General features: G+C 41.7%; 1 pseudogene; it reads right to left on the bottom strand.

Moving 5' to 3' along the window:
• Nucleotides 1-12,311: 12,311 nt before the first annotated feature.
• Nucleotides 12,312-13,311, bottom strand: LOC110311951 (annotated as a pseudogene).
• Nucleotides 13,312-21,394: the final 8,083 nt, after the last annotated feature.

The raw sequence follows: 21,394 nt of genomic DNA, 5'->3' as shown, positions 1-21,394 counted from the left end.
GAGGAACACTGGATGTGAGCGTCGAGCCACGTGTGCTTATGACTCCACACTGGACAGCTCTTGTGGAAACAGTTTTTTCTTCACCTGCAGGAATCTATTGTTAGACAGCAATGGCCAGCTTCCAAGTCTTACTTTCCATTTCTTCTTCTTCTTCTTCTTCTTCTTCTTCTTCTTCTTCTTCTTCTTCTTCTTCTTCTTCTTCTTCTTCTTCTTCTTCTTCTTCTTCTTCTTCTTCTTCTTCTTCTTCTTCTTCTTCTTCTTCTTCTTCTTCTTCTTCTTCTTCTTCTTCTCCTTTTTTCAAATGAGATGTTTCTTACTTTCCTAGGAGAAGTTTTAAAATTTGGCTTCCATGAGTCTACAGCCACTCAGAGCCCTGGAAGGAAAAAAAAAAGATGAACAAGAACCACAAGGATCTGGTGAACCTTGACTTAATCTTCTTTCCTGCTTCAGCACCTGCCTCTCCATCTTGCTAAGTCAGCCCAGCCAATATTCACCTGCTTAATTGGTTTGTTTTAATTGGATTTGAAGAAAAGGATTCAACAACTTTAAATAATTATGTTACTAATTGCTAAATTAGAATGTTTCAAATATCCTGGCCTGTAATTATCCATCCTCACCTCCAGTTTATATTCTTATATAGTCAGATTGGATTCATATGCAACAGACCCTCAAATCTCAAACCCCTATGCAGAGGATCTCAGTTTGTTGTCAGAGCTGAGACCTACTGCTCAGTCCAAATGCATCATTCTCTACCTAAAGTAGAAATGTGCAGGGCAGTGTCCACTAGAGATTTGCCCAGAGATCTGTGTTCACATTCTTTTACACTTTCCTTCTGTTTCTATATACATCACCATCCCTATCTTGACACCAGTAGTCAGTCTCAAACCATTTCCTGTCATTTAACTCTTCTGATATTTACTTGGTATCATGGTGAGATGAGATGCTGCATTGAATTCAGATAGTCTGTTTAAGGAAATCTCTGTCAACATGTAAATGTTGAGATTGACATGTCTTAGAGCATGCTCTGCCTTATGTGTGTGATGTTTTATGATGACTCTGAACCTACTGTCATGGCTTGGACACTTTCGTACACAGGAGTGATGTGAACTCTGACAGGATTTTATTAATGTGTCACAAAATGTGTAGCCATTTAGCGGCTACCATTATCCACACTCTGACCTGCTGCTTGATGTTGCTGCAGGACCAAGATCAGTTTACAAGGTCAACATTCTGAGCCTCCTCTTAGCACTTTTGTGGTCTGGATGTATGGCCACAATGTTGAGAAACACCTACCAGGAGAACAGAGTTCCAGGTTCTGTTCTGTTCTAAACAACTATAGTTAGCATTGTTGCGGGGGATCCACTGCCCACTTTTTCCTTTCCTTTCCTGTCTTCCTTCTCTCTCCTGTAAAAGACCAAGGAAATAGAATCATATAGCAAACAATACCATCAATACCACCGCATCACATATCTTCACCTAATATAAATCTTAACTGATTTCAGTATTCAACCAGTACTTGTGGGGTCAGGAGGCTGTGAGACCAAGGAGCAGGCCAGGAGCTAGAGTGGGGTCGGGGTGTGTCCAAACCCCAGAAATCTTGAGGTTGTTGGGAGTAAGATTGACTGGGCCTGTATGTCCTGGGCCACCTAGCCCTGTACTCCCAATCCTTGACTCACCAGAGGAAGTCAATTAACTGTAGCTATAGCCAGTTATAAACTTCCTTTCCCGTTATAAGGTCATGTCCAGCAACACCCAGATTTCCTTCTCATGCAAATGAGGCAGCCCTAGCACCCTGCTCCCCGACCCCACAATGATGTACACTCATCCTGAGAGTTGCTATTCATCTTCCAAAGGTTTAAATAGCTTTTGTTTCCCCCAATGAACTGAACCAGTTCTCTGAAGTTATTCCCCAAGGTATGTGCTCTTTATCTGTGCACTCAGCATTGCCCAGGATCCTGCCTGCACCTACTCTGTCCTAGCTACACTTCCCTCCCTCTAGCCTAGTACTAATCTATCTATCTATCTATCTATCTATCTATCTATCTATCTATCTATCTATCTACATCCCAAGCCCTGCCTCCGAACCCCTTCCCAGAGTTCCTTTCTTATCCCCCTCTTCTCCTCTGAGAGTGTGGGGCCCCAGTTGGGTATCCCTGCCACCCCTGGCACATCATGTCTCTGTCAGATTCTGTGCGTCCTTTCCCACTGAGGTCAGACAAGGCAGCCCTGTTCGGGAATAGGTACCACAGTCAGGCTACAGCATTAGGGAGAGTCTCCGCTCCAGTTGTTGGGAGGTCCACATGAAGACCGAGCTGCATGTCTGCTACAAATGTGCCGCGGTAGGGGGGGCTGAGGGGAGCTCATTCCAGGCCGTGTGTGTTCGTTGGTTGGTGGCCCAGTCTCTGAGAGCTCCTAGAAGTCCAGGTTAACAGTATTTAGGGTTAGATATAAAAATTCCTCAACAGAATCAAAGCTGCCTGTGTAGCTGCTCACTCTAACCAGCGTTCCCAGGCTTTGCTGTATGTTAGCACCACCTGAAGAGACTTCAAACTCATCTTACCCAATTTGCCTCTCATGCTAATTGCATAAGAAATCTAGGAAGGCAGCCATTAGTTCTCTCTGAGCTCCACGAGCCATTATTATATGTAAAATTAGAAACACTGTCCTGTCCTCTACTCCAGGGGGAGGAACCATGCACACTTAATGTTTATAGCCATACTGCACGCATATTCATAAGCAATATAGGTTTTCATGTTTAAAAACGACAAATTGTATATCATGAGTTCTATCACATGCTTTCAATATTTGCCATTATTTTATACATGCAGATGTATGTATAATTTATTCGTTTAAATCATTTTATATTCAATTTTAAATAAGCCATGTTATTCATTCACCGTCCTACTGGTAGTTATTGATAATATGTTCATCAACTTGGTTCATTTTTCCATTTATTTGTGTGAGTTTTCTAGATGTTGGTAAAGATGTTGAGTATCTCATGTGGGCTTTTATCCCTGCACATCTAGAGTTTTCCCATGTACTTGTCTTATTGGTCACTGGCCTATATGAATAAGAACAGTTTTACTGGGGTAATTTTGTTCCTTCGCTGATTTTTCTCACTTGCTTTAGGATATTTTCTATAAACTCTCAGATTTGATTTGGAGGCAATTATGTCACTTGTAAAGAGTCACGCATTTTTCCTCTCTCCAATCTTTGTAAATTTTGGGTCTTTTATTTTCTTATACTGTTTAAGACCCCCAGGCATAATATTCAATAAAACCTGTCATAGACTCCCTTGATATCCTTCTGATCATGTGGAAATGGCTTCTCACAATTTACTTTTAAGAAGTATATCTGCTTTGGATTTAAGAGATGAGATGGAATCCATTGTTGACACTGCTTTGGTGGCCAAGAGCCTGAGACCAGATAGTCTGGGGACCAAAGAGAAAACAAATGCTACAATTCTGCTAAAGCAAAGCATCAATAAAATGACTCCTAGTGACATCCTGCTTTACCCATAATGTCTTGCTCAGCCAGCATCAGAGAAGCTGCCTCCTGCAGCAGATGGGAACAAATACACAGGCCCACAGCCAGACAATGCGCACAGAGTGAGACATCTTGAAACACTCAGTCCTAAACGGAATGTCCACCCAATCCCTCCTGTCTGAGTTCAGGGAACCTTGCAGAAGAGGAGGCTGAAAGATTGTCAGAGCCAGAGGGCACCAAGGAGAGAAGGCCTTCTAAACACAGAACAACTGATGCATATGTGAACTCACAGAGACTGTAGCAGCATGCACAGGGCCTGCACAGGTCTAAGCCAGATAGGGTTCCAGCACTGAGAAGAGAAGGAGACACAACCCCCATGCCTAACCTAGAAGAAATATCCAATTGATAACACCCAAAAATGAAGAATTAGTTCTCTCCAATGGAGTCTCACTGTGTATACAAACCACTCTCAATGGCAGGGCATCTGCCTAGTAGTAGATGGCTAATTCAAAATGCACTCAATGGCATCTTTGGAGGTCCTTCATCTCATAATGCTTTGTGAGTTTGTTTGTTCCTTACAGGCCCTTTGGGTATATGCTCTTGCTTCTGATTTGTGTTTTTATGGGATTCCTGTGAATATAAACATGCTGTGTCTTTATATCTCTATGTATGACTTGTGCTTTTGGGTTTTTGTTTGTTTGATTGTTTGTTTTGCTTTCCTTGCGTATTTATTTATTTTGTTTTTTTTCTTCTTTTAGTTTTGTACTTGTCTACTTTGACTATTTTGCTTTATTATTGACTATTTTGCTTTATTATCATTACCATCATAATTACCATCATCATTATCATTAGTATTTAGATGCCTGTTTGTTTTCTAAAGAGAAACAGGAAGGGTGTGGATTTGGATGAGAAAGCAGGGAAGGAGGATCTCAGAGGAGTTGGGAGAGGGGAAACCATAATTAAAATATATTGTATGTAAAATCTATTTTGATATAAGAAAAAAAGAGGAAAATTATATCTGCTATAGGTTTCTTTTCTAAGTTCCAGTTCCATATTTAAAAAGTTTTCTGTTTATTTAGCTAAGAGTTTTTGTCATGAAAGATGATGATTTTTTTCACATGCTTTATGCATCAACTGAAAAAATCATATGGCTTTTCTTTTTTAATCTAAAAGGATAAAAGGATAAGTTATATGAACAGACTTTATTTAGATATTAGTGTATCAAAGTATATATATATGTATATATATAATTTAATACATATAAATATATATACTTAATTTAATATATATATATACACTTAATTAAGAATTAAATTGTACAACTAATGTTATAATGGATCCAGTTTTTGAGGAAACTATGTTTAATTATTTTATCTTTTTCTTCTGATTGTTTCACTTAAAATAATAGGTACATACTGATTTTTTGGTCTGAAGTCAGCTTTAGCATAATTTCCATGTTCTTGGGTTGGTGTTAAGACAGCGTGTCTTTCTCTGCCCCTTTACTTTTTAATTCTTCTGAGTCTTTATATTTAAGGCGAGTTTCTTGCTGGAAAATGTAGCTTTTAAATCCACTTTGGCAATTTATATATTTGTATAAATAATATATATACTTAGAAATTTATAGAAATTATTATGTATGTATTACATTATATTTTATATACTTGGATTGCTACCTACCACATTTTGTAACTGCTTTCTATCTTTTGCATGGCTTTTAATTTTTTTCTTCGTCTTTTTTTTGCCATCTCTATTTTCATTGAAAGTTTATGTTCAGCTTCCTTAGTTGTGTGTGTGTGTTGTGTGTGTGTGTTGTGTGTGTGTATCTGTGTCTCTGTGTATGTGTGTGTGTGTCTGTGTATGTGTGTCTCTGTGTGTGTGTGGTGTGTGTGTGTGTGGTCTGTGTGTGTCTGTGTGTGTGTATCTGTGTCTCTGTGTGTGTGTCTGTGTGTGTGTGTCTGTATGTGTGTGTGTGTGTATGTGTGTGTGTATGTGTGTGTGTGGTGTGTGTGTGGTGTGTGTCTGTGTGTCTGTGTGTGTGTGTGTCTGTGTCTGTGGGTAAGCATGACATAGTACACATAGGTCAACAGACTGCAGAAGCTAGTTTTCTCATTCCAGCCAAATTGATCTCAAGTTGTCAGACCTGGTAGCAAGGCCTGACACTGAATCATCAATATCAGCTCAAACTGATCATTTTCTATGGATGCTATTTTTTTTTTCTCTCTCAGCTTATTGAGTATACTTAAATTTTTAAGAATTATTTTTCTTGGGTTTGCAGTATACATGAGAAATGTACAAAGAAAGAGTACTGTCGAGATACACGATGCCACTCCATGGTAGTATAAGAACCTTTTTTATGACCTACATGTGTAAGTAGGGAAGTACATGGGGTGCATGCCTGGTGCATGCCAGTGGCCAGAAGGGGGCACCAGATGCCCTGGAACTAGAGGTTCAGGCAGTTGTGACCTGTCAAAAGCGGGCGCTGGGAAATGAACCCGGTTCCTCTCTAAGAGCAAGCGCTCTTACACACCGCATCCCTCCAGCCTCGTGACTGCAGACTTTTCACAATCTCTTTCAAGAACTGGGATTCTCTTGGAAGCAGATTCCTAGGTAGTAAGACATTCCGGCTCCACAACTGCTGCGGCCACACTCTGTGCTTGCACGCCTCCAGGTTTTTGTTTCCTGGTTCTTGTTTTGGCCACTGGATATTTCTTTTGTTTTTATAGTATTCTGTGATGCAAATGTAAATGGATATTCATGTATAATTAGAGAATGGATGCGGATTTGGATAGGTGGGGAGGATATGGGAGGAATTGAGGAAACCATAATATACTGTGTGAAGACAAATCTGGTTTCATTAAACAAAGAAAAATAAAACCAGTCTTTCCTTCTAGTGTCTATTGCAAAAAAGAAAATACTCTAGTATGTGCTTCAGTGTACCAATCAAAGTACGTGGACTCAGAAATAAAGTACTCAAGATTACTGAGACCATATATATGCATATGTAATTTTTATTTTTTAATTATGCCTGTGTGTGTGTGTGTGTGTGTGTGTGTGTGTGTGTGTGTGTGTGAAGGCCAGAAATATCGGATCCCCCTGGATCTGGAATCACAGGCAGTTGTGAGCCACCTGATATGAGTGCTAGGGATTGAGTTTGGGTCTTCTGTAGAAGCATTATGCTCTTGTAATCGATGGGCCAGCTCTCTCTCCAGCCTTTCAGGACCATATTTTGTGACTGGTTGCTCTCTTAAGATGCAGGCAAACACATTTCCTGGATTAGTTAAGTTGTCTGTACATGGTATACTAGATACTTTCCCTATTGCTGTGGCAAGCTACCCCCACAGAAGTCACTTAAGGAGGAAAGAGTTTATTCTGGCTCACAGTTTTATGTTCTAGGATGTCATGGAGGAGTGTCATGGCGGGGATGTCATGGAAGCAAGCCTTGAGGTGGCTGCCTGCCCTGCATTTTCAACCAGGAAGCAGAGAGCCATGGTGCTGCTGGTCAGCACACTCTTGCCTTTTTATTAAGTCCAGCTCGATGGGATGATAGCACCAACCACTATGGCTTGCCTCCCAACTTCAATTAACCTAATCTAAAGCATCCCTCTCTGGCACACACAGGCTTGTCTCTGAAGGTGATTGAAATCTTGTCAGGTAGACATTCATTGCTAATCATCACCCTTGGGTAACCACAATTCTGAGTCAGAAACTTCAAGCTTTTGTTATGAAGAAACACACTTAAACCTTTAGTCCCTTTCTGAGACTTAACGCGTTTCTTTATATGCCTGTGTCCAGAAATTCTACCCAATTTTATCAAACTAGCCTAATTCCCAGCTATCATTTCGGCATCAGATGGAATTCCTCTCCCTTGGAAAACTACCTTAATTCTTAGTCTATCATCAATCCCTTCAAGGCTCCCACTGCAGAACTACTATGTGACAGCTTGCCATTTAGTATTGCTTAAATCCATATTCTCAATATGTATTTCTCCTTCCAGGCTATTGGTACCCAGAGGGCAGTGTTCTCTTCTTTTCCTGGGGACCCAGAATGAGCCAAATTGTTTGGGTTTATTATGTATTTTATTAAGCATTACCAGATACAGAAAGTTGCATGAATTGTGCTTGAATAGTTCTGTTAATTTTTAATAGTGAATATACTATGGTAACTAAAACCTATATCAAAGAATAGAAAGTTTATAGAGGCCAAGAGGCCTTGTGTTCTTTCACTTTCAATTATACCCACTGTCCCAAAGGTACCACATACCCCACCTCCTACCATCAAACTGTAGTTTAGTCTGGTTTGAAGCCTTTATAATAAATTTGAATGATTTTCCATTTGTTTCTTGTGCAAAGCTAATGTTTGTAAGATGTATCCAATGCAATCAAGCTTCTAACTTGAGAACTTTTTACTCTATAAATACTCCACAGTTTAACTAGTCTTCTGGGTTTTGTGCATTTAGGTTTACAATTTGGAACCATTGTAAGCAGTGCTGTCATGATCTTTCTTATACACATTGTTTAGAAACATCAAAAATGTTAAGAGTTTATTTGAGCAGACGGCAATTTATGACCTACCTAGAAGAGGCTTAGAGGAAGTTTTTGTGGTGTACTCATCAAATACAAACAAACAAACAAACAAACAACCCACCCAAATAATTGAGAGTGGTTAAAGTGGACAGTCCCTGTTAAGAGATCTCTCTGGTGGTTTCTGATTCGATACAGTAGCAGATTCACTTTATTATTTACATCAAACCAGGCTTCAGGTTACTTCTGTTGCCACCCGAGGTATGGAGGCTAGCTCAACCATGCCTTTCTCATTTTGTTTTAGACAATATGAATTTGGGGGGGGGCATGTGAGGGTACATATATATATTTTCATTGCTAGGACAATTATTAATGTGTTATAGATATGTCGGTCACGTTCATTATTAATTTGATAGGATCTAGGGATCATCTGGAAGGTGAACATATAAACATGTCAGTTGGGAGTTATTTTGATTGTGTCTATTGAAGTGGGAAGACCCACCCACTGTGGGTGGCTCCATTCTCTAGTTAAGACTTGGTCTGTGGAAATGGAGAAAGAGAGCTGAGCGAAAACATGCACTCACTGTCCCCTGCTTCTGACGGTAGATGCTGTGATAAGCTTCTTCAGATGCCTGCTGTCTTGACTTCCCTGCTATGATGGGCTTGACTTCCCTGCTATGATGGGCTTTCGTCGCACTTTGAGCTAAAACAAATCCTTTCACCCTAAAGATACTTTCTTTGGTGAGTGTATTTTATCATCGCAGCAGAAAAAAATAAACTAAGACAACAGATTTCATATATTTTCAGCATTCACAGAAGTCACCAATTTTCCAGAAAGTGTGCACTGATTTTAGATTCTAGCTTCTATGTTTGAAAGGTCAACAAACGTGTTTTGAGTAAATTAATAAGGAAAGGAACTCTTCTCCAAGCTTGAATGTTGAGAGGAAGTTTCCCTTGCTACCATGAGAAGAAAGGGTTACTCTTCCCTTCTTCATTTTAATTTTCTTTTTGTATCTGTTAATGATACTTAAACTAGGGCTAAATGGAAATTTTCATAAATGTTACCTATGAGAAATTCCCAAGTCATTCAACTAAAGCTATATTATAGATGTTTCTTTTCCTGTCTCTGTATCATAACTGATGATTACCGTTCTGGGAACAACTAGCTTTGCTATAATATCGTTTGTGCATAATTCTGAGAGCATATTTAATTTTTCAAGCATGTGTGTGAATAATAGACATCTTCCTTTGTGGGACTACTTAGATTCTCTTCATGATGTAAACATATGGCAATCAAAAGTAACTGTGGATTTAAGCAATGGGAACCAATTAAAGTACAGTTCATGTTGACTGTGTGAGTTCACTAGTGTGGATGTCCCTCTGTGATAGGTGCCCAAGCGTTCCATGTGGTCTAAGTATCTTCAAGTGTCAGCAGGTGAAAAGAATGGAATAACATGAAATACAAACAAACAAAAGAAAATATAAAAAAAATGAATGAACAAACAAACAACCTCTGAACCCACCCCCCAAATAAACAACAACTATGTGTCATTAGGAGAGGGAAGTCATTTTTTTCCCCTCGAGAATCCTTTGCTGTTCTGAGATTGGCACTTAACTGGCTTTCCTGCTTTGAATAACTGTGTCTTTGTCTAGTGAGGAGCAGTTTATATTTTAGTATAGGATTTAAGGAAAGATGTCTTTCTGCCAGGCTAGTGTGCTTCTTTTTTCATAATCATGAGGTCTCCTCAGGAGACTCAACAGGGCAGCCTCTGTGTTGGGCAAGCACCAGGGCTTACCTAGAAGCTGTTCCTACAGCTAACAGTTGGGTAGCCTTTCCTCAAATCAAATCCCTTAGATCCACAGACTTGCCTGAGGACCTGGCAAAATGGAGCCTATGACGCTTAATGGCTTAGTCCCAAAGACTAGAGAAAATTTTAGGAGCACATGCAAAGGTGTAAGTGTTTCAGCCTCCTGCCATTCTTCACTGTCGTGCAAGGTGGGTCTGTGAAGGGTTGATGAATGTGAGCTTCTGTCTGTTGACATCAGCGTAATAAAATGTTCCATCTCTGAGCTGCGGTTTCATTCTCTAATACATAGTTCCTGTAAATAGTGGGATGCAGGCAGAATTAAACAGGCCGGAGAGTTTCATTGTCTCTAAATTGGATCTTTGTGGACTAAATGAATTCAGTTCAGCTGGTGCTGTAAAAGACACTGTGGAAGAGACAAATGCATGGTTTCTCCACCTCCATTAATCTGCTAATCTCATACTATATCAACATAAACGAAAGTTCCCTTGATGGCTGCTGGGCCTTCACTTGTCTTCTTTGGGCAGCAGATATTCTCTATTATTATATTCCAAGAGAGGACAAGTCAACATGACTCTAGAACCCATAGTTGTGGCCCTTTGCATTAAGACTTTCAGATGCCAGGGCTGTCATCAAAACTATCTTTTAGCCCCTAAGGAAAGCATTGGGCTATGGGTGGATTTAAAGGCTGGTTATTTGGGGGCACAAAGGTGGCATCGGTGCAGGGCCAATGAGGAAAACTTTTCCTCTACCCTCTTGGGTATAGAAATGGAAGACCTGAAAAAGAAGCTAATAAAAGAGATTAATGAGAGACAAAGCAGACAGTAACAAATTTTAATTACTTATTCACTTACTTTCCTTGTACCTATTGATTGATAGATTGATTTGTGCATATGCATATGCATGCATGCCCGTGCTCACAAGACATGCAGGTCTAGGAAAGGAGTTTAAGGAACCAAGTGTTTTACTAATTGGTCACCTCCCAGATTGCAGCACACAGTTGTTTATTTTTTTTGTAATTGGATGCATATATGTATTTGTATATACATATATGTTCAGAATACCACCTGTTGAGTCCATATATTGTTACTTGCATGCTCATTTTCAGGGAGGACAATTTAGCACTAGACAACCAATCAGTGTGCTTATCCCTGGGAAGGGCCACCTCCCCCGACTCCTGCCCTCTCTCATATCTTTGCGCTGCTTGTAGATTTTTGTGTAGGGTTGAGGCTTCATGGCCTTTTCCCTGTCCATTTCAGCATGTTTGTTGGTCCATTTTGGCATGTTTTTTGGAGTTGTACTTGCTCAGCTAATGTTTGGGCAGTCACATTGCTGAAACCTTGCAGGTGTAACTTCTAAAGCTAATAAGAGACATAATCTCACAGTGAAGTCCCTGATCTGGCTCTGACATTCTCTATGTCACCTCTTTTGCAATGTTCTTTGAGCCTCAGGCTCAGGAGTGTTTTGTAGATGCATTCAATGGGACTGGAATTCACAACTCTTGGTAGTGGATCTGTGTAGTGGTCTCTGTTCTTTTCAAAGAGAAGTTTTCTTGGTGAGGGATAGAGTATACTTATGTGAGGGTATAATAGAGAAATGCTTATATATGGTTGTTAGGGATTATGCTGGTTTAGTAAATTACTGGATGTAATTATTCTACTACAACAACCATAATTTCACTATCTCTGGATTGTTGTCTAGGTTTTCAGTGCCAGGCATGGTGTTCTTCTTGAGCAGGTCTGAAGGCCAATCAGGGAGACATTAGTTACTGCCAAGATGTGTGTGCCACTACTGCACCTCTAATTTTGATTAACATTTTATACGTATAACACTTCATAAGAAATAAGTGAAAGAAATTCAAAGAAGCATTTAGACCCTTAGGATTTGTACTCCTTCCCTGACCAAAGAAATAGGTTCAATTGCAAAGGATAATAAACCATGGGGGTCTGGCTGGGAAATGTGGACAAACTAGGTTAAAGAGTTGTTTTAATAAAGTCCACATCTGCAAATTCATTTGGGTTGGTACTCCCTGTTTTCCATCGTAAGAGTGACCTTTGATGTTTCTCAAGGGAGAGTGTATGCACTACTTTTAGGTCAATGAGGGAAAAGCGAGGATATTGTTATATTTATGCAATAACCCAGCTCTCACCTCAAAGAGGGTAAGAGATGTTTATTCTGAAGCCAGATATGAAAGATTAGTACCCAGGAGCACAGGTTTAAGTTATCACCAGTTCCATGCTTTTTGTTGTTGTTGTTGTTTTGCTTTTTGTTTTTGTTTTTCTTTTTTTGTGGGTGCAACAAACTTTACTGATGGTATTCAAGAGAGTAGGGAGGGCTCCCTAGGCCCCTCCTGTTATGGGGGTCTGGGGTGGAAATTGTGAGGGAGATGCTCAGTGTTGGGGGCCAAGTTGGGATAGGGACTCCTCAGCAACTGAGGGCCCCTCTCTTGCTCTCAGTGTCCTTGCTGGGGTAGGTGGTCCAGGGTTTCTTATGCCTTGGAGGCCATGTAGGCCATGAGGTCCTATTGCTATCCTATCCACCCTGTTGCTGTAGCCGTATTCATTGTCATACCAGGAAATGAGCTTGACAAAGTTGTCATTGAGAGCAATGCCAGCCCTGGCATCAAAGGTGGAAGAGTGGGAGTTGCTGTTGAAGTTGCAGGAGACAACCTGGTCTTCAGTGTAGCCCAAGATGCCCTTCAGTGGGTCCTCAGATGCCTGCTTCACCACCTTCTTGATGTCATCATACTTGGCAGGTTTCTCCAGGCTGCAGGTCAGATCCACGATGGACACATTGAGGGTAGGAACACGGAAGGCCATGCCAGTGAGCTGGATGACCTTGCCCACAGCCTTGGAAGCACCAGTAGATGCAGGGATGATGTTCTGGGCAGCCCCATGGCCATCACTCCACAGCTTTCCAGAGGGGCCACCCACAGTCTTCTGAGTGGCAGTGATGGCATGGACCATGGTCATGGGCCCTTCCACGATGCCAAAGTTGTCATGGATGACCTTGGCCAGGGGGGCTAAGCAGTTGGTGGTGCAGGATGCATTGCTGACCATCTTGAATGAGTTGCCATATTTCTCGTGGTTCAAACCCATCACAAACATGGGGGTATAGGCAGAAGGGGCAGAGATGATGACCCTTTTGGCTCCACCCTTCAAGTGGGCCCCTGGCTTCTCCATGGTGGTGAAGACACCAGTAGACTCCATGACATAATCAGCACCGGCCTCACCCCATTTGATGTTAGCGGGGTCTCGCTCCTGGAAGATGGTGATGGGCTTCTCATTGATGACAAGTTTCCCATTCTCGGCCTTGACTGTGCCGTTGAATTGGCCATGGGTGGAGACATACTGGAACATATAGGCCATGTAGTTGAGGTCAATGAAGAGATCGTTGATGGCAACAATCTCCACTTTGCCATGTGGAGAGCAGATGGCAGCCCTGGTGACCAGACGCCCAATACAGCCAAATCCGTTCCCACCAACCTTCACCATTTTGTCTACTGGATGAGGCTGGCACTGCACAAGAAGATGCGGCTGTCTCTGGAACAGGGAGGAGCAGAGAGCCCAGTTCCATGTTTTGATGTGGTGACAGTCTCATGAAGTTTTTATAGCAACAGAGCAAAGAACAAATAAAGGCACTTTTCAAACACATCAGGGGAGACATCAGGCAGGTAGGTTAAAGAAAAGTGTGAGAAATGTTAGCTACAGGTTTCAGAAGCTGTCCAAGGGCATTCTCAACCTTTTGGATGGTAGGAATGAGGGTATGTTTACATATTTCTAAGGCTTTATGTAATTGTCACAAAGATGTAAAGTCATGTATGGAAGAGGACAACAAATGGTTAGTAAAGGAGCCAAATGATTGGTCCAAGACAATTAGTCTTTGGACTTATAACATTTGAAACTCTCTACAAACACTGACATTCTAATTTGTTAATTGTCCTTACAGAAGGTTTGATGGATCTTGCCAAGAACTCATGTTCACAGTTGATATTTATTATCATGAGTTCAAAATAACCCTTTTGTCACACTGGTCTATTTTGAGGTACCACACTCTGAGCCCCTTTAGAAGGAGCCACATTCGGAACTATGGGGGGGGGTAGCTTTCTGATAAATGTGCTTAGTACTTACTGGGCCTTAAATCTTCCTTGAAGGCAGTCACATGGACCACTGAATACTTAGAAGGATACACACTCAGACAACCCAATAAGGAAGTAGAAAAAGTGCTTTGAAGCCCTTTAGAGGTAGGAAGAGAAGCATCTTTGGAAACAGCAGGTATGGTTAGAATGGCGGAGACTGGGGAAGTCCTGAGATCCTGAGACCCTAAGATGCAGTCACCAGGAACATCTGAGTACAGACATGGTCTGAGCAGAAACTAAATACCATCAGCATGGACTGGCCCTTCAGTCTCTCCACAAACACAAAGAAGCAAGGAGGCAGGAGGCTTTATTTTCTTGGAAACATTTTCTTAGAATGAGAAGAAGGGATTCTAATAACTTTGAAGACCCAGAAATGCTGACTAGCAATTTAAAACTGTTCCTGTAGGAGGCAAAGACCATCTTGAAATTAGAGCAACAGCTCTGTGGTGGACTGAATAAGAATGGTACACACTGGTTCATATATTGGAATGTTTGGTCAACAGTTGGTGGAAATACCTGGGAAAGATTAGGAGGTGTGGTCTTGTTAGAGAAAAAGTGTCACTGGGAGTGGGCTTGGAGGTTTCAAAGTCCATGCCGTTCTAGTCCACCACTATCTCTGTCTCTCTGTTTCTTTCTGTCTCTGCCTGTCTGTCTTGTGCTTGTGGGTCAGACTGTAGCCTTCAGCTTCTGCTTAGTACCATATTTGCACACTTACTGCCATGCTCCCCACCACGAATATTATGGACTCACGCTCTGGAACCATGAGCCCCCAATAAATGTGCACTCTTCCATTTGGTCATGGTGTCTCATCACAGCAATAAAAAATTAACAAAGACAAGCTGTATTCTTTTAAAAAAAAAAAGTAGGGCATATTATCGGCAAGAAAATGAGGTGTATCCTGGGCAAGCAGTCTATGGACAGATACTTCAGTCCTCATTGAAATACTGGCAATGACTGATTTTATCTTAATGCGAAGCTAAAAATGCCAGAAAGGGGGCTTTCATTCCTTGAGATTTATTTTTGTTTTTCTCTTTGTATACAACATAAGCCAACACCATTGGCTAGAAACTAGCCATGAGGATATATGTGCTCAAAACTGAAGACTCCTGGATGCTTTGTGGGTAGGCCAACAAGGCTAACCAATCATCTCTCCAGGCTGCATTTCAGGTTCTATCTTAAGCCTACAAAAAGCCCCTAGTCTAGCTGCTCAATGGTACCCTACTTCTGGGACCCTCTTCTACTATACAGAGGCTCCGCCTTCTTTCTTTCTCTTAAGTTTAACCTGTAATTCTATAATACACATCCTTTCTATATGTACCCTCTTATTTTCTGAAGTACATTTTTTTAAGGTTGAAAGACAAAGTCCCCCAAATAAGTGTCTGAGGTGCCTCTAGTGGCTGTTTATTTGTTTGACACTTAAGCTCTCTGGGCTAGGCATACCGGAGGAAATGTGCTCCGAGGACCCTTGCTTTTCTCTCGTTTCATATTGATTCACAGATTAGGAAAAAGGATTTTCCATCTTTCTGTGCACAGACAGTTGTGGCGGGGGGGGGGTGAACTATTTCCCATTTCTCCTTTTCTTCTTTGCATGCCCCTTTCACTTAAGAACTAGGTAGGACCTTTGTGAAAGCTTTCTGCTGCTTATGTGGCCAGGAGCCAAAAGCTGAAAGAGTGTAGGAAGACACCCACCCAGTAGTGGCTGAGGTTTAGGGACTTTTAAATAGGATTTATGGCAGAAATTGGACTGAGATGTTTTCCCTCAGTGGGCATTGGAACAGAAAGCAATGCTCACTGGAATCACAGCAGTGACGGATTATCATGACCACATGACAAGCAACTTAAGATCCTCCTGGTGTTAGACTGAAAGATGGTCAAATGTGTAGCCCACTCTCCAGTGGCAAAATATAAAGAAAGAGAATATGTGTGGTTATCATTGGTCATCATTATGTGCTACCCTCACCCCTCCTTATCTTTTAAATACAGAGGGATGATCAAAGTGTTGGGAGCATTTATTTGCATAGGAAAACACGTGCACAGGAGCTTCACTTAGAAGGCCGGGCTGAAGAATTCTCTGGCTTTGTCATTTATTGGCCACAAGACCTTAGACAATTCGTTTAATCCTTTTGACTTTTACAGAAAATATTGTGTGTCTCGTATATCCCTTGGGAAAAAGAATAGTTGATGTGAGGTGTTTTGTGCACATTGAGACTGCATACAAATAAAAGTAAGATATTATCTGAGCATTTTGAAGTAAAAATGATTGCTACTTCACACCCTTAAGATGGCTATAATCAAAAAGACAAATAGGTGCTGATGAGGACAGAGGGAAACGGAACACTCAGACACTGCTTGTGGGAGTGTAATAGGCACCTTGAGAAACAGTCTGGCGGTTTCTGAAAAGTTTAAATATAGATTTACCACATGACCTAGCAATTCTGCTAGGTGGATGCCTAAGAGAAATAAACACGTGTATTCCCACAGAATCTTGTACACGAACGCTTATAACAGCATTATGATAATAGATAAACGGTAAAAGCAACCCAAATATTCATCATCATCCGGGAAATGAGTAAAGTGTGAGGTGTCCACACAACAGAATTCTGCTTGGAAATGAAAAGGAATTAAGTACAAATGATGTCACAAATAACCGAAAAAAAAACCCACTATGTTAAATAAATGAACCCATTCACAAAAGATTGCATATTGCACCCAGTCTTAGCCAAAAGGCCAGAAAGCACTCATGGCCAGAGATTGCAGGATTCCATTTGTATGAAATGTCTGTCATAGGAGAATATATAGAGATAGAAAGTAGGTTAGTGGTTGCCCAGGGCTGGGAATGGGCAGGGGAGAAATGAAGAGTGACTGCTAATGGGTATTGGTTTATTTTGGGTGCAATAAAATGCAAGAAAATTGATTGTGGTGATCATGGCAGCAAAATTCTGTGACTATACTATAAATTCTCGAATTGTACGCTTAAAGAAACAGTGTTCGCTACTTTATGAGCCCAACCAATGCAACGCTAATTTATTAAAAAGAAAAGAGAGTTAGAAAATGGTGTGCTTAAGTAAAGACATTTAAACATGTTTTAGAGTTTACTTTTGCAGTACTGGGTCAGTGGCAACTGAGCTGAATCTTCAGTCCTTATGTTGTGTTTTCATATTAATAACTTTTGTGTTTCTGTGTTATATACATTTGAGCTCTGGTGGCCTAAGATGTCAGTAACAATTGTCTTCATTTCTCTTTGTCTTAATTTCTCCGCATCTTACTTCTTTCTTGTTAAGTTGATGAGTGCAGGAGGTAGAAATGTGGCAGACAGCTCAGGGCAGGGACCCCAAAGGCAGCATTTCTAGAATGTCCTGTTTCTCTGGCCAGAAGGGATCTCTGGTGGTGTCTAGAATGCCACTTTCCCACCCTTCTGGGGAACAGCATTGCAACTGGATCTTTATATTTTCATTAAAGTCCAGGTTATATCTGTGCCTCAATTTCAGCTCAATGCCAAATTTCCATTTTAGGTTTAGAGACGGGAAGGTTATAGGACAGAATTTTGGAATCTACTCATCCAGGTGGAGACACAGTATTGCCATCTCTCTTAAGAGATAATCCAATTGGACATCCCTGACCAAGGAAGTACTCCTTAAAAAGGCAGGGTACCACTAGGGAGGTAAGCTCATCTTAAGCCACACTAAAGAGGTAGGTAGATGAATGATCCCTTTAATGAGACAATATACTTGTCCCCCAGCCCATTCTGCCTTTCTTCCCCTGAATTATTCAGAAAATTGTAACCTTTCTTTCCTTCTTTCTCTTTCTCATTTAGCTTTAGCTACCACTTTGGGCTTACCCTTTCTCTAAAACTCTACTCTGAGCCATGTGGCTTCTTCTATGTCAGGTGTCCAATCTCTAGGTCACCTTAATAAGTGTGGTGGGATCCTTCCTTCCCTCCTACGCTCTGCTCCAAGAGACTGCTGAGATTACAGCTCACCTTCCCTGAGGTTTTATCAATCAAACACAATGAAAATTGTCCTTAAACTTTCATTCCATTCCATTTTTAGACTATTCATTAATGTGACTAAGAACCCTAAGAGGGGATCCCAAATTTTCAATCTGGAAACCACAAAGCAACATTTCAAAATTTGCAGTAACATGATGATATAGCGAGCTACTTGCAAATAGGAATCTATAGCATACTGATGGTGGGAAGGGAGAGTCAGGTCCAAAGAATTTAATATACATGTACATGTACAATGTTCCCCAGTGTGTCCCCCCACACACATAATAATAGTAAAAATTAAAAGAAATAGCTAACTTCTTAACAGACAGGATTGTTAACGCTGCACTCGTTTCTTTTGATCAACATTTTGGAGCACTTTGGTTTGTCTTGGCTAGAGTTGGAAGTCCCAGAAATATAGACATGTTTTAGGGAAGTTTATCTAACTTCATATTATATTAAAAGCATCACGTGTTCATTCACAATCTTTATACTTTTCACTTCCCTTTGCCACAAGGCTATGGAGTGGAGCCCTAGACTAGGCTGTCTGTATATTTGGTATTCACGTCTCCCCAAAGAGGCATTCTACTCACAAGGATGAAAAGAGCAGGAAGAAAGGAGGGAGGTCGCTAGGGGCAGGGTGCTCACCACAGTTCTGCTGCTCTGAAATCAGGCATGTCTTTGGTGTTTCTTGGCTGGAAGCCAGAAATCCTTAGGGACACAGGTTCACGTTCTGGATTCTTGATTTCATGTTTCTTCTCATTTAAATAGCAACCTAATGAGCACAGCCTTCCAGAAGTGGTATGATGAGACACTTCTTTGACCTTGAGGGTGTGTGCTGAAATCCTAGTCCAGCTAGAAGGTTGGAGAGGAACGTGGTCATTTCCTGGGGATCTGTGCTTGGGCCAGCTGGACTGAACAGCTCCCAGCCCCCTTTATCTCCACCTAGTAAGACCTTATAAAGCTCTATATAAGGACCTGCACACAGGACTCACTTGGGACCCTCCTGTGAGAGCTTTCCTTGCTATCATTCCATGATAAAATTCTCATGTAAGCTAATAAAACTTCTTTCTAGACCTCATCTTCCCAATGCCCTTGAAATTCACTGAGCAAAGGACACAGAAGCCACTGGCTTGGGGTGGCCTCGGTGCACTTTGATTGTCCAGAACTCTAATCTCAGGGAGTGTTATGCTCAATTGAGAAGAAAATGTGTAGATGCACTAAGGACCCATCTCCTCTCCCCATTTCTGATAGTGATAACACACCTCTGTGAGTGTTCCCACTAAAGACTGAAAGGATTGTGTCTTCTGAAGCTGCTTGCATTGATATTTCCTGGACCAGAGATTCTTTCAGTTCGTTGTCATACTCTCTTCAGGAGGCAGACCGGTTTTGCCCTTTTCCTTGAACCTGGGAGGACTTCATGTCTGTCTTGGCAAGTAGAGTATGCTAGAAATGATCCTACAGGGTAGCAGATCCTGTATTAGAAATGGGGGTAGATTTTTCTTCTTGTGTTCTCTCATTTTGGATCCCTGAATTGTCTTTAAGATACTCCCCTACCAGGCATATGGAGGGAGGGAACTGAGAGGGAGAGGGGTTGGGGAGAGGAGTGAGAGGGTTTAGTGTCAGGTTCGGGAGACACAGGAGAGAGGGCCAGAGGGACAGGAGAATGAATGAAAATCTGCAGCTGGTAGGAGTGGAAGTCATCTTGAGAAGATGTGCCAGAGACCTGGGATGGGGGAGGCTTCCAGGAATTAATGGGGGTAGCCTTAGTTGAGACTGCAGTGGAGTTGTGGAGCCTGAAGGGGGCACCTCCTGTAACTGGGCAGGAACCCCAGTGGAGTGATAGGGACACCAACCCATCCACAAAACCTTCACCACCAAATTTATCCTGCTTACAAAAAATGCAGAGACAAGGATGGGGCAGAGACTGGAGGAATGGCCAAGCAATAACCCAACTTGGGAGCCATCGCAGAGGCAAGCACCAGTCCCTGGCACTATTATACTCTCTTATGCTTGCAGACAGGAGTCTGAGAGCTTCCACCTAGCAGCTGACTGAAACAGATGCAGGAACCCACAGCCAAACAAGTCAAACATTGGACAGAGCTCTCTGGAAGAATTGGAGAAAGGACTGAGGGCCCCAGGGGGATGGGAACTCCATGGGAAGCCCAACGGGGTCAACTGGCCTGGACCCTTTGGGGCTCTCAGAGACTGAACCAATGACCAGGGAGCATACACGGGCTGGATTCCACCCCCCATATGTAACAGATGTACAGTTCAGTCTTCATGTGGGTCCCCTAACACTTGGAACAGGGGCTGTCCCTGGAGTTGTTGCCTGTCTGTGGAATATGTTCCCCGGCCTTTAGTGGGAGGGGATGAGCCTGACCCTGTAAGGACTTGATGTGCCAAGGTGAGTATATGTGTGTGTGTGGGGGGGGGGCTTACAGGGAGCAGTCTTGGCCCTCATGGAGAGGGATGGGAGATGGGGGTTAAGGCTAGATGAAGGACAGCGATCCGGATACAAAGTGAATTAGAAAAAAAAATCCTCCTACCTTGTTGTTTCTATATTGGAGAGACCAAATAAAGATAGCACACAGGGGCAATAAAACAAACCTCATGAGACCTAAAATTTTGAGATCTAAGATCTTCTTCCAGGCCGTGCTCTAGAAACGCGAAGCACAATGTTCAGAAAGTGCAGGTACCAACAATCTGTACTCTGACTGCAACTATGCAAATACCTTAAAAGGAAACTATTTACTGAACCCAGTCAATTGCCAAATCCTGTGAGTTAATGATAATACGATTGTCTCAAACGATTAAATCTTGGTGTGGTGTGTCACAGCACAGATACCCAAAATGTTCTTGGTTAGTAAGCCATCAAAAGGAGTCCACGCAAGGACGAGGCTCACCACATGGTGATGTCACGGAGGTCATACTCTAAGGGTTTGAAGTTGACTTGGGATCCAAGCTCAATAAAAGGCAAAAGCTCAGAGAGGAAGGAGCAGATGGGAGTATTATCAAGAAATCTACTTGTAATGGTAGGGTTCCAGATGTGAAGACCAGAATCATGAAGACAGTTGCCAACAAGATTTATCAGTGCACATCTATCCATGCTCATTTTATATCGGTGCATCTGGTGAATTGTGGAAACAGGAATGATTTAGGGAACTTTCCCTATAAGCTAAATGGATCTTGTGGGATCAACTTTTCTCTTTTCTGAGCCACTAAGGAAAAAAATTCCCTTTAGGTATATTCACAGAGAGAACACAGTGACTGGACTGGTGCTCAGAACAGTGCCTGTCCGAGTGGTCTGTATAATTCTGCTGAGTGATAAACATAATCAGAGCTTAAGCAGTGGTACTTCTGATGTGAACAATGAAAACCAGGGACCTGTAACCCATGTACCCGAGAGAGCATCTGTGAAAATCAAGCTCCTGGGTGTGCTCTCTGACAAGTGGACTTT

Source organism: Mus caroli, chromosome 16, assembly GCF_900094665.2.
Source record: "Mus caroli chromosome 16, CAROLI_EIJ_v1.1, whole genome shotgun sequence".
In the NCBI taxonomy this organism is placed as follows: domain Eukaryota; kingdom Metazoa; phylum Chordata; class Mammalia; order Rodentia; family Muridae; genus Mus; species Mus caroli.
The sequence above is the reverse complement of the archived record's forward strand: the minus strand, read 5'-3'. Positions and strand labels throughout refer to the sequence as shown.